The sequence below is a fragment of the Xenopus laevis genome, chromosome 5S, assembly GCF_017654675.1.
Source record: "Xenopus laevis strain J_2021 chromosome 5S, Xenopus_laevis_v10.1, whole genome shotgun sequence".
NCBI classification, from domain to species: Eukaryota; Metazoa; Chordata; class Amphibia; order Anura; family Pipidae; genus Xenopus; species Xenopus laevis.
The window spans coordinates 127,935,517-127,948,809 of NC_054380.1; the positions used below are offsets into that span (position 1 = coordinate 127,935,517).

Consider the following 13,293-nt stretch of genomic DNA (forward strand, 5'->3'; position numbering starts at 1 on the left):
ACCGGATTAGCGTGGGTTTCAGACGGAGCTCAGCTACCACACGTCCGCTCACATTGCTTGCTGGCCACGCCCCCTTGTTCTGATGTATTAATCTTTTGACCTACGCACCTACTCTCATCTAATCCGGTAAGAGTGCGTACACCTATATGGACATTATATATATGTAATTTAGTTAATACTAGAAACGCGTACCTGTGAATAGGCTTCATGAACAAAACAAACACTCTATAGATGTTAAAGCATCTCACCTAGAATTCTTTGATTGCCTGATTATTTTTTGACATGTGCTTCCTACTGATCTCTGGTGGTTGGACAATGTAAGCATTTATAGATGGTGCGAATTTATTCGCCAGGCGCGAATTCGCAGCGAATTTGTGCGATTCGCCGCCAGCGAATAAATTCGCGAAATGCCCGTGAAAATTTTTTCGAAAAATGGACGCCAGCGTCAAAAACGGGTGCGGGCGTCAAAAACGAGACGCCGGCTCCGTTTCGCGAATTTTTAAATGTTTTGCGAATTTCGCAAATTTTCCGGCGAAGCGAAACGGCGCAAATTCGCCCATCACTATTTATAGATACTACTTTACTTAACTTTTATTTCCTAAAGTAGTTATTTTAAAGGAAGAGGAACATGAGTGAGACTTGCCATGGAAATGGGAAACACTGCGTCTGTGGAAGTGTCTGTGTCTACTTACACATTTCTTATGCTGAGAGGTCAGTGTATTAAAAGCTATATATACAAATACCTGAGTAGAAACACTAAAAACTGAACTAATCAAATATATCAATAGAATGAAGAACGTAAATCAGTCAAGAAACAGAGTTTCTCAACTGATTTTTCTCCAGTAAAACATTTTTTTCAATACGCAGTAGACATCTTTTTCTTTCCATTGTTTACTAATCTGATCTCTTAGCTGGAAACACTCACCCATTCCCTTTCAGGATTCAGTTGAAGGTTTAGGCTAATGGGCAGTGTTTCTCAGCTGGTGCATACTCTACTGCTGCCACCTCCTATTGAGTTTAGTGGTTTACATCTAAAAGACCCGGCATTAGAGCATCTCCTTGGTGAAAACTGTCGGAATTGAAAATATTGAGGCATTAACCATTCAAGATAAAAGAGGGGACAGCATAAAACTTCTGTGAGGAGCAGATCAATAAAAACATATTTAATAATACAGCAAATTTAAATAGGTCTTGTCTTTAGAACTCTGAAAGAGATCCCAAAGGCTGATGGGCCCCATTCTCTTTACAAGGTACATTGGGTCCTAATTATGGTTTCCCCAGCGCCCATTGCCATCTCTATTGTTGCACAGCTGACTTGCCTACAATTAAACAAGAACATATACAATATTTACTTATTTCCTTACATGCTGCCAAATTAATAATGTTTACTGCCTGTACAAACAACACAGAAGAATATGCAAATGCCTTGCAGCACTAACAGCTTTGCCTTCATCAAATGTAGTTTTTAATTAATCTCTGTTCCAATGAAGTTCCACGAGATGAACCACTGAATAGTCCCAACAGATCAAACGCTTTTTGTGATGACAGGAAGACGGAAATTCAAAAATATAGCAGGCCAGGGACTAAAGTCACCATCTGGATGAGAAGGAAAAACTGCAATAGCATGAGATATAACATTACAGTAAGCACAATATGGTCTGGGATGTATGAAGTAGTGGTGTGCTTCAAAGAAGACGAGGTTTTATAATTATAAATGACTGGAGAGTAATATGTATGGGAGTAAGAGTGAGAGTAAGCATATTTTTCTGTCAAAATCAAATAATTAAAGAGGAAATTGATGAGAGTGCTATTCTAAGAGGTTTTGTAATTCATTATTTAGTTTCTTTTTATTCCAAGATATTAAGGGATACATGTGCTGTTAATATGAATGAATTTTGTTACAACAGTGCCATCTGCTGGTCAGTTTCTGACCAGTCTGACTACCAAGTAGACAAATACAAGAGTCTTCTGCACTCAAACCATTATCAATATATTTAGGACATTGAGACATTTTGTGCATACAGCCTTACCCTTTAAACGAAACAGGGTCTGTTTGTCCATATATTGCAATATATTTAAGATGGCCAACTATGTCAAAGTCATCCCATATCTGGCCAGTCCTACGCTCAATTTTCATCTGATTCATTAAGAATTCAATTGCTTCATTATACATTTTACACAGGGACCAAGTTTTACCTGCAACTGACTTCTTTCAAAGTAAAACTCCCAAACTTGGTTACCCTTTTATCGGCCACCAGTGGGATCACCTGACTGTAGCAGGAAAGGGTGGGAGCTACAACATGGAGCTGGTCAGTGCTCCTGTATAAACTATACCAAACAAGGGATAGTGGTTCTCACCACTAATTTTTAAAACCATTAGGTGGGGGTGCAATATATATGGACAAACAATCTCGGTTTTGTTCAAAGGGTAGAGTAATAAGACATTTTTAGTGGCTTAAAGGGCATGTAAAGGCAAAAAAATAAAATCCCATTTTTACTTTCTTTAATGAAAAACAAATCTATCTACAATATACTTTAATTAAAAAATGTGTACCTGACCATAAGCAGTTAAATTCTCCGTTCATTTACTGCTGTGGTTAGGAATTGTCAGACGGTCCCTAACTGCTGAGCAGGGAAACAATCATACTTATGAACAGCAGGGGGAGCCCCCGCCTTACTTCCCAGCCATGCAGAACTCAAGCAGCTTTGTTTATGATGATCCCTAAGCAGCCCAGACCACACTGAGCATGTGCACAGTCTTAGTCTTGCAAAGACGTATAACAAAGTTACAAGATGGTGACCCCCTGTAGCCAACTTTGAAAGCATAAATTTTTTGTTTGATTAGGCTTGTGGTGCAGTAAGTTCATGTTTATATTTAGTATACAAAATACAGCATTTCTAGCCTTATTCTATTTTAGACTTTACATGCCCTTTACGGCACAAAATGTCTCAATGTCTTAAATATATTGATAATGGGTTGAGTGCAGAGGACTCTTGTATTTGTCTATATATATATTTTGTGGTCACAGCCTCATTGCACCCCGGCCTAATGGTTTTAAAAATGAGTGGTGAGCACAACTTTCCCTTGTTTGACCACTAAGTAGTCAAGGACGTTGTCAGGACAAAGAAAGAGGCTGCTCTGATGTTCTTCTGCTTAGGAAAGGTTTAAGAACATTTTCTAATATTATATATATCGAAATATGTATGTGAACTCAGGTTTGTTTTGGAGTGGTTTAACTTACAGAACATTATGGAATTTGGTATTTTTTCAACCCAACTATGTAGCTATGTAAAATAAACCACAATATCAAATAGGGAAATGGTATAGTTGTTTGTATGTAGCAGAACTTTGATGTTCCACCTGACACTACAGAAACCTAAAATGACAGGATAGGAGGCATACTTTTCTGGAGGGGTTTCAGACTTTTTTGGTTAGTAAGAAGACTTTCTGGAGATTCTAAAGACCTTTCTGGAGATTACGAAGTCCATTCTGGAAATATCTCCTTCATAAAAAAAGATTTATGGCTTACCTGATAAGCTCCTGCTCAGCAGTCCATATGAAATGCTCAGAGTAAGCTGCCACCAAGGATCAGGAGTCTGTGAAGTTAGGGTCATTGATTTATTTACTCTTGTAACATATCAAACATATATTTACTTGTGTATACTATAGAATTTACTGTATATATGCTTCTTTCTGTAACTGCAGGTTCACGCAGTATGAAAAAAAGAGGAGAATTACATGTGCTACAAGGACTGAAGGGATGAGACATATGGGACTATTTATCAAGTGAGAAATAAGGGAACATGAAACATAAGATTTTTCCTGGAAATGTCAGATGAAATGTAACACTTCCAGTAATTGCCTGTCTGTAATACAAGGCTGCTTCTAGTGGGACATGGTCAAGTCACAAAGTCTATATTACTCAATCCGTAAGATTTAACCAATTTCTTGGTTGCCAAGAATCTGCAAATTTTCTAACCCTTTTTACTTCCTCTAGTTTATTCTCTGTGGTGTGTTATCTTGCCCTTTTTATTTTAGTTACTCCCCCGTTTTACTTTTTCTGCATTTATCAAAGTAACTACAATCTGAAATGTACAAACTGAGAGAAAGAAATTAACAAGTTTAGTTGCCAAGCCAAGTAGTATTGCCGCCCAAGGCAATACTACCAAGCCCAGCAGTCTGCCAGCTTGCCCCCTACTCACTTGTACCCCCAACACCCAAACACTGAAGTTAAATTATAATATCCCTTACTAATCATACACACTGTGTATACCACCAACCAACTGTAACCACCATGGAAAAGGACCTGGTAATGAAGTACAGGTAGATTTTAAACAGTAGATCACATCAGCACAGCAATACCCACAAACTGCTCCAATAAAACAAACTCTTATGGGTATTTAAAGGAGAACTAAACCCTACAAATTATTAAGGCTAAAAATGCCATATTGTATATACTGAACTTATTGCACGAGGCTAAAGTTTCAGCTTGTCAATAGCAGCAATGATCCAGGACTTCAAACTTGTCACAGGGGGTCACCATCTTGGAAAGTGTCTGTGACACTCACATGCTCAGTGGGCTCTGATTGGCTGTTGAGAAGCTAAGCTTAGGGCTCGTCACTAATTATCCAGCAGAAAATGAGCTTCCCTGGCTGTAATATAAGCTGATGCTACAGGTTTGCTGATTATTAAATTCTGATGCTAATTGCACTGGTTTCTGTGCTGCCATGTAGTAATTATCTGTATTAATTACTAATCAGCCTTTTATTGTGACATTTCTATTCTATGTGTACTGTATATTGTGAGTGGGTCTCTAAGCTCAGTAAGTGACAGCAGCACAGAGCATGTGCAGTGAATCAGCAGAAAAGAAGATGGGGAGCTACTAGGGCATCTTTGGAGACAAAGATCTTTACTGCTAAAGGGCTGTGGTTGCCTTGGGTTGTTACAGTAGCCCAAAACATCATGTACAACATTTCTAGCTACTTCTTTAGTTAAGTTTTAGTTCTCCTTTAATTCTAAATATTTGATCTAAAAATTTGCCTTCTAAAAATCTGCTCTAGTTCTAACTGTCCTATGGAACTACATTCTTTTGTCTTATCCTCCTGAATGCTCTTTTAGAATTTCTCTTGTTTGTCCTCTTCATCAATTCTTCCTGTTGTAGTGCCATAAGGTTATCAAAACAAAATGAGATTCGGGGGTGTTTATATGTATCTTATAACCGACATGCTCTCTTCCCCCATGTTATTTGCCCGTTTGCTCGTTTTGACGTTTGCCTTCCCTAGTTTAATCTCAATACCACCTAAATAGTATCTTCTCTCATTAATACATTTTACATACAGTTAACACCTCCATCCATCAAACAACTAGGATGGGGTCATCTTTGGTTCTCAGTTTTTCTCTTCTGTTGGAACTGCTGAAACACTCATGATTTTATATGTACAGGTATGGGACCTGTTATCCAGAATGCTTGGGACCTGGGTCTTTAGCAGTGAAGCTTAAAGGAACAGTAAAACCCGTATTGCACATTAAAAATATCCTTCTAAAGGGATAGGGAGGGGCAAACTCCATTGAGCAACAATGAATTTATCAAACTTAAAAGGGGACATGTCACCTTACGAAATAATTTCAAATCCTATTTTCTGATGTTAGTCAAGCAAAACTAACTTCACTTACATTATAAAAATGATTTAAAATTAGTTTTTATTTAGTCTTGGAATTCACAATCACATCAAGTAGGCAGCTGCCATTTTGTAAACGCTGTTATTAAGACAAGCTTTGCATCATACCAAAATCTTGTTTATGTGACAGAATTGGGAACCTGATACCCCTTTAAATGCACTGGCTACACAATTAGATGGTTAGGAGGGAAGAGGAATGTGGGAAGGAAGGCAGTGGAAATGCAGAATGGAAAGTGAAAGTGATTGCCTGCCCTGCCCCTATGTCTAAAGGTGGCCATAGACGCACAGATAATATCGTAAGATATTCGTTGCGTGTATGGTGGGAAAGAGCCGACCGATATTGGTAGAAGACTTGGATATTGGTCGACTCTTCGATCAGGCAGGACGGAAAGTTTTGATCAGGTGCCTTTGAAGTCACCCAAACATCGGCCATTGTTAGTGCTGAATCGTCAGATACAGGTAGAATTCTATTGTTTCAACTAGTGATGGGCGAATAAATTCGCCAGGCACTAATTCATGGCAAATCTCCTAGTTTCGATGCCGGTGAATACATTTGGCAAAACGGCGTCAAAACCATCATGCGTCAACATTATTCGGATGCCCATTGACTTAATCGCCGGTGTCAAAATTAAGAATAGCCCAATTGATGTGGTCGTCAGAAACCGCATTTCTTAAATTTTTCATTATTTCACAAATTTGACTGGAAATTTGTGAATTCTGATGTTTTAATAACAAAAATAATTTGGATTTTCATGTTTCAATGTCTGGGTAACAGGCCCCCTTTGAGATAAATTACACTGACCCCAATAAACTGACTTATTAGCCATTTAAATAATTATTTTTGCTATTTATATGAGCTACCACTGACTAATTATTGGTCCATGTAGGAAGATCTTTGGGACCCCTAAACGTAATTTTTGTAACATATGCAAAAGCTTACATTACTTAAAGAAACTTATGTAAAATGGGTATCAAGCAACGTCAGGCAGAGCAATGTGACAGGAGGAGGTAGATTTGCAGGGTATAAAATTGGACCAAACTCCCCTGCCCCCCTCCCAATGAGCTGATTGTTAATTAACACATTCATTAATGAAACTATTCATATGAACTACTTATTATAGAGTCACATCAGCTGTTTATTTTGGGAGCTGTTAACTGTTAATATGTAGGAGTGTCTCCTACATGAACTTCGGAGCTGTGAAGTGACTAGTTATCAGGCCCTATCAGTTCCACATAGGGTTGCCACCTGGCCAGTCTGTCAGCGGCCTTCCAGGAAAAATACCAGCCAAGGCTGAGGCTTTTATTACAAATCTACCATCAATGTATTTGCTGGTAAATTTGTAATCCCTCTTGTTCCGCCCTTGGCCCGCCTCAGATATGCCCCTCTCCCCTACTCACCTAATCCAAGGTCTGCAGTCCCTTCAAGGCTAAACTATATGACTCCGCCCCTGCAATGCCATAACCAAGCTCAATACATCATAACCCCTCCCCCAAAATGCCACAACCCCGCTACCCCTCTGGCCTGTCCCCACCGACAACATCACCGGCAGGTAGGGCCAGTAAAAGATGGCAACCCTAGTTCACAGGACCACCCATAGTTCCTGGGTCCCAGCAGTTGCAGGGCCTGTTCCCTCTATAGTTACACCCCTGTTTTTGAGTACCATGATTGGTGAGGAGTAGCATAGTAGCTTTGGTGGAAAAAAAACATCCAGCAAGTTAAAACCTTTTGCCCTAGCAAAACCCATCAAACTGCTAGTTGATTATTTGTGTAGCACACGCAGAAGGGGTGTGGCTGAACAATGCGTGCTTGTATTCACTGGGGCCCCATATACATAAATTGTACGGGACCCCAAAATTTCTGATAGCGTCCCTAAACCTGATCTCTAAACAGTGGCCAGGGGATCAATGTAGACACCAGGGACATAGTTGGAATTCCTACCTGTCCTGCCTTACATGTTCTAAAGAACCTCAGTCCTGAGCATAATTTTATGGATGCTAAACATGGGGCACCTCTGACCCACAGCAATGCTATATATCAGGCACCTCTGGCCCATGGAGCTTGCAGCCTAATGACCTGGATTGTATGTGACACATATAAACACAAATGTACTACTCTGAGACCACTTAGGTTTACTATGTGCTTCTGGCACGGGCAAGTTTGGGACACATATTCTGAAGGTTAAAAATCACACCCAGCTAATAATGAGGTTAATGGGGAGAGTTCAGAGACACTGAATTTGTTATCACTTCGTTCCATGTCCTTTGACGTAGTGTTGTCTCACATAGAAGACACAGCTAAAGATATCGTAGGTGCTGCTGTCTAGTTTAACACATTAGCAACCAGAGACCTCTCCATTTACAAAAGTAAGTTGGCTTGATGCCTTCCTCTAAAGTCACACAATAGCACCCAACACTGCACAGATAAGAGGTCTAGTAACCCATAGGGTTGTCACCTGGTAAATAAGAATCTTGATGCCAATTAACAGGGTAGAAACATTGTAGAAGCAATTATGGATTCTGTAATAAAAAAAAATAATTTGTGTTTTAAGTTTAATTTGAAAAGAGCTATTATCAAACATTTTTTTATGTCTGGTGACTGGCCCCCTTTAATTACCATCACTTTATGTTTTCTGGCAGTTAGAAAAATGTCAATGCTCTTTCATCAGGCAAAATTTCAAAATATGTAGACTGGAAAAAATTAAGTGGGTCACAAATAAAAAAAAACTCCTCTATGAATGTATTCATAGCCTCTGCCTCATGACTTCTTCTGGCCTTAAATTATCCTTTAATACTTGTATCCCTTTAAGATCTGCCAAACGGGTAGTTGCAAAATGTGAAAACCCCATTTACAAACATTTTTGGGGACACTTGCACAACTGCCCTTCCTAACTCAGTACAGACTGTTCAAGTGCTGCTCCCTACCCAGGTCCAGCTCCTGATAGTCCAAAAAAACCCCCTAAAAAAACATTTTTTTTTCTATAGTAGGACATTCACCGTTGTGTTCTTGAGTCACTCCAGAGTCACTCTGGCCTTGTGTTTGTGATCATTGTCTTGCTGAAAATGTAACTTTTTCCCAAAACACAATTTGAAGAATGAAACACATTGTTTGCAGTGATTTGGTTGTTTAGCTCCATTGTTTTTTCATTCTTTTTTAACAAGATGCACAGTCTCTGCTGATATAAAGCAGCCTCCCTGCATAATGCTGACATTGTATTTCAGTATAGGTACTGTATTGTTATTTTGAGGTATGTACTTTGATTTAGATTTGCTCAACACATATTTCTTTGACCATTGGCATAAAATATCTGTCTTGCACTTACCTTCTATAAAAACATTCATACTGAGCAACGCCTTCTTTTGTGATAACCACCCGTGAAGGCTAATGTTAAGCAGAGATCTAGATATGGTTTATCGTAGTCTTCAGTGAAGTAGGGTAGTGGAAGGATCATGGTATTGAGGACTGTTTTTTTGTCAGAATTACGGGGCTTCTTATTAAAATAAGCAAAATATATGACCAAAGGCTGAAGAACAAAAAGCAGAATGTCCTACAATGATTCAGAAAGCCCTGAGCTCCAATGAAGAAGCGGTTGAGTTGTTGGAAAAAGCAGGTGCACAATTGTATTTGATTAACCTAAACAACCCAGAACAATAATGTAAGCAGCATCTCCCAATTTTGCATTATTTTTACTAGGCATCAGCATTTCACTTGTCTCCACCCCAGATTTATTAATTAGGCATAATAGCATATACAGTGGTGATACAGTAGATGGACAGGGGGCTTTTTGAGAGCTGGCGGTAGAACTGCACAGTGCACCTTTGGCTTACAGTTTTGAACAATAGAAGCAGAAACAAAACCTACGTAAGTACTGCCCTACCTAATAGAGGTTATCCAGGAATCCATTATCCAGAAAGCTCTGAATTACAGAGTGCTTGTTTCCCAAAGTCTCAATTTTATCCAAATTATCCAAATTTTTTAAAATGATTTCCTTTTTCTCCGTAATAATGTACTTGATCCAGACCAAAAATAATATTTATTAAAGTCTGAATGCCAAAAACTCAAGAAATTTTAGTTTTTTTCCCTATAAAATCCAAATTTTTAGTGAAAAAAAACCTCATATTTTTTTCGATTTATTATACCCAGAGGATGGAAAAAGTCTGAATCTGAAAATCCGGCATCTCAGACCTCCCGCGATTGTATATAAGTCAATGGGAGAAGTTCCAAAGATATCGTGATCTGCTCTGGGTTTCGTGCAAAAATCTGAAGATTTCATGGTTTTCGGGCAAAAATCCGAAAAAAGTTTCACGATTGTTTTTAGTTTTTTTTCTTGCACACGACATTTTCGGTTAAATGTATTGAAAAATAAGGGGAAATAACCTGTGTGGATTTGATCAGAGTATTTTTCAGACAATAATGAGATAAATTTGGATTTTGATAAATAACCCCCTTAAGGTATGGAAATCCATTATCCGGAAACCCCCAGGTCCTTAGCATTCTGGATGACAGGTCTTATACATATACTAGGCAAAATGAGTGGGTGTAGCCAGTTATTTGTCGAAAAATTACCGAGTATATAAGTCTGTGTTTGGAGAAGCCCCAAGACAGTAAAAACTATTGGAATAAGAGAAGACCATATGAAAGATTCATTTAAGAGTATTTCGGGGGAATGTAATATCACGCGCAATCGCATAAACTGTTCGCAAAGCAAATTGCGAGTAGTTTGCCCGCGAGAGTGGGTATGTAATAATTCGCTTTGCAACTGTTCTGCTACATTTGCGACTGTTTCCGCGGTTTCCCTCCACTTGGCGAACTTTTGTTATTGCGCTCTATTGCACTGTTGCGCTATCAATGTAATAAAACTTCTTATCGCAAATTGCTTATATTGCGCTTGGTTTTTTAACGAGTCGTGTCTGTAGTCGCTGTTCAGTGCAAATGTTATTCGCAATGTAATTGTGTTCACGTGACTTTGCTATCAGTGTTGTGCGAAGAAGGTGTATGTACAACTTTTGCAGAAAGATATTCGTGGAGCAATTCCACCGTTCGCATTGCGTACGTTTTTTCGCTATTTTTCATGTAATTTAAAAATGTGGTCAAGTTATATGTGGTAATGATATAGGTCAGCGTTTTTTTTTATATGTGGTAAAGGTATATGGTTATTAGTTTTTTTTCCAGTGAAAACATCTTTCATTGCGACTCATCTTATTTTTGCGTTTGCTACTGTTTTGCGCTTCTGTAATATATCTGTGCGAAAAATATTGCATTCCGCTTAGCGCAAATATGCTCGCAAAAGTGCGAATGTGTGCTGCGATAACGCCAAATATTACATTTGGGGGTTTGTGTTCTATGTAGGCCACAGAGAAAATCATTTTAGCTATGTAACAACATCATTTTGGGCCATCCAGGTGTTTAGATGACCCACTTATTTGTTGCTCCTGGCTCTTCTTTTATACATTACACCACTTAAAGGGGAAGGAAACCTAGTCGGCGCAAACCCCCCACCCCCCTCCCGTTTGTTGCCCACCCTCCCTCCTCCCCCCTGGCCTACCCGTCCCGCTGGGCAAATGCCTTCTTCCACGCGATCTTCTTCCTGCTTTGAACGGCGCATGCGCCGGTACGATCTACTGTGCATGCGCGTGACTTTTGGCGCATGCGCAGTAGATCCTTACCGGCGAAATGCTCCTACTGCGCATGCGCCAAAACGCCGTTCAAAGCAGGAAGAAGATCGCGTGGAAGAAGATGTCGTCTGTGAACTCACTGGACTGGACCTGCGCAGAAGGGTAAGTAACAAGTTAGGGGCATTTTCCCAGCGGGACGGGTAGGCCAGGGGGGAGGAGGGAGGGTGGGCAACAAACGGGAGGGGGGTGGGGGGTTTGCGCCGACTAGGTTTCCTTCCCCTTTAAAGGGTGGATCAAGTTGCAAAGAAACTAATGAACATACAAGAGTAGAACAGAATTAGTGAAAAATTTAAGTAGAGAAACAAAAAAGTCAAAAAAAATGAATAAAAAAATAAAATAAAAAACAGCAACAGGCAAAAATGAAGAATGTAATCAGCCGCAAAAAGAAGTGTATTACTAGATATATGCTTTGTATATGAACTGTATACTATCGACACGTTCAAGGTTATTATTTGTAACCAATGTTGAGCGCTAGAACTAAATACAGCTCAGTCCTTTGCCATTAATTCCTTGGATCCGTAGTGGATATTTCTTCTGCCCTCCGTAATTACATTCCTGAATGCTTTAAAGGGAAACTATCATTCTATGTACCCTTACAACAATATCTTTATAGATACATTGCATTTTCCTATCTGAGACGAGTCGAGGCAGATACATCACAGAGAATACAGGCTGCCCAGTCTTTTCGCCAGTGACATTCACTAACTGTCGGCTCAATTTGCTTTAACAGGAAAGGGGCTCTAATATCAATCTACACATCTACAGCAAACTGCATTGTTATAAAATAATCACTGAACGCGAGGTGGGTGCGGCGTGGGAGGCAAGCTCTGTTCGGTGTTATTGTGTGTAATATTTTTATACAACTATGCCCAATGAGGGAATAGTAGGGAAAGTCTGGCCATTTATAAAAGAATAAAAAGTATGATGAACCATTTACCATAAGTCACTGATATTCTATTTACAGAGAAATATAAAAATATTGGACTATTAGTAAATAAAAAGAACAAGAATTGACACAGGATGTACTGTATCTGCCACACATTCCAAAGACAGGGCTTACTGGAAAGGAACAAGTACAGATATGGGACCTTTTATCCATAATGTTCAGGACCTGGGCTTTTCAGATAATGGGTCTTTCTGTAATTTGGATCTTCGTCCCTTAAGTCTACTAGAAAATAATAAAATAAACCCAATAGGATTGTTTTTCCTTCCAATAAGGATTAATTATATGTTAGTTGGGATCAAGTACAAGCTACTGTTTTATTATTACAGAGAAAAAGGAAAGCAATTTTAAAAACAATTTTAAGTTAAATATTTGATTATAATGGGAGACAGCCTTTCCTCAGTTTGGAGCTTTCTGGATAACAAGTCTTTGGATAATGGATCCCATACTTGTAATGTACTGGCTGGTTAGAAACCTGCAGGACCCAGATACATCCTTTGCAGGCCCTGAGCAGGGGTCCAGGCCCAACTCTGCCCTCAACCCACCATGCCTGTACCCACCATTTCATTATGCTTCCGCCTCCAGCATATGGTATTGATGTACTCAAGCCTGCTTCATCCAACCCCCTTTGCTGATGTCCATGATGGGCGGGTCAGAAGTGAGTATATAAATACAAACGGCTTGCCCCATGTGCCCGGGCCCTATGTGCAGGTGGTTTATCTAAAGACTGGTAATAGGATTTAACTGCCTTACAAAACCGGGTCAGTTGGAAACATACTTCAGTTGTTCTTTAGATCAAGAAATAAGATTTTCAAGTACATTTTATGATAAACTAAATCAGGCAAAGGTATGCTCAGCACAAGCCTAATCATTGAACAAAGAGGGTACAGTGCCACTATTCGAATTCGATTTTTCAATTCGACCCTTAAAGGAAAAACTATACCCCCAAACATTGTAGGTCCCTATTAAAAATATTGCATAAAACAGCTCATATGTAA

The 13,293-nt window shown here is 39.2% G+C and overlaps 1 long non-coding RNA gene across 2 annotated transcripts in view; it reads right to left on the reverse strand.

The window, feature by feature from the left end:
- Nucleotides 1–510: 510 nt before the first annotated feature.
- The window catches only part of LOC108718253, a 115,718-nt gene continuing 102,935 nt past the window's right edge, over nucleotides 511–13,293 (reverse strand). For both annotated transcript variants that reach the window (XR_005961655.1, XR_005961656.1), the window contains exons 4-5: nucleotides 3,531–3,597; nucleotides 511–1,596 (exon numbers count right to left, since the gene is read on the reverse strand). This is a non-coding gene — a long non-coding RNA (uncharacterized LOC108718253). The remainder of the gene's footprint in view (nucleotides 1,597–3,530; nucleotides 3,598–13,293) is intronic.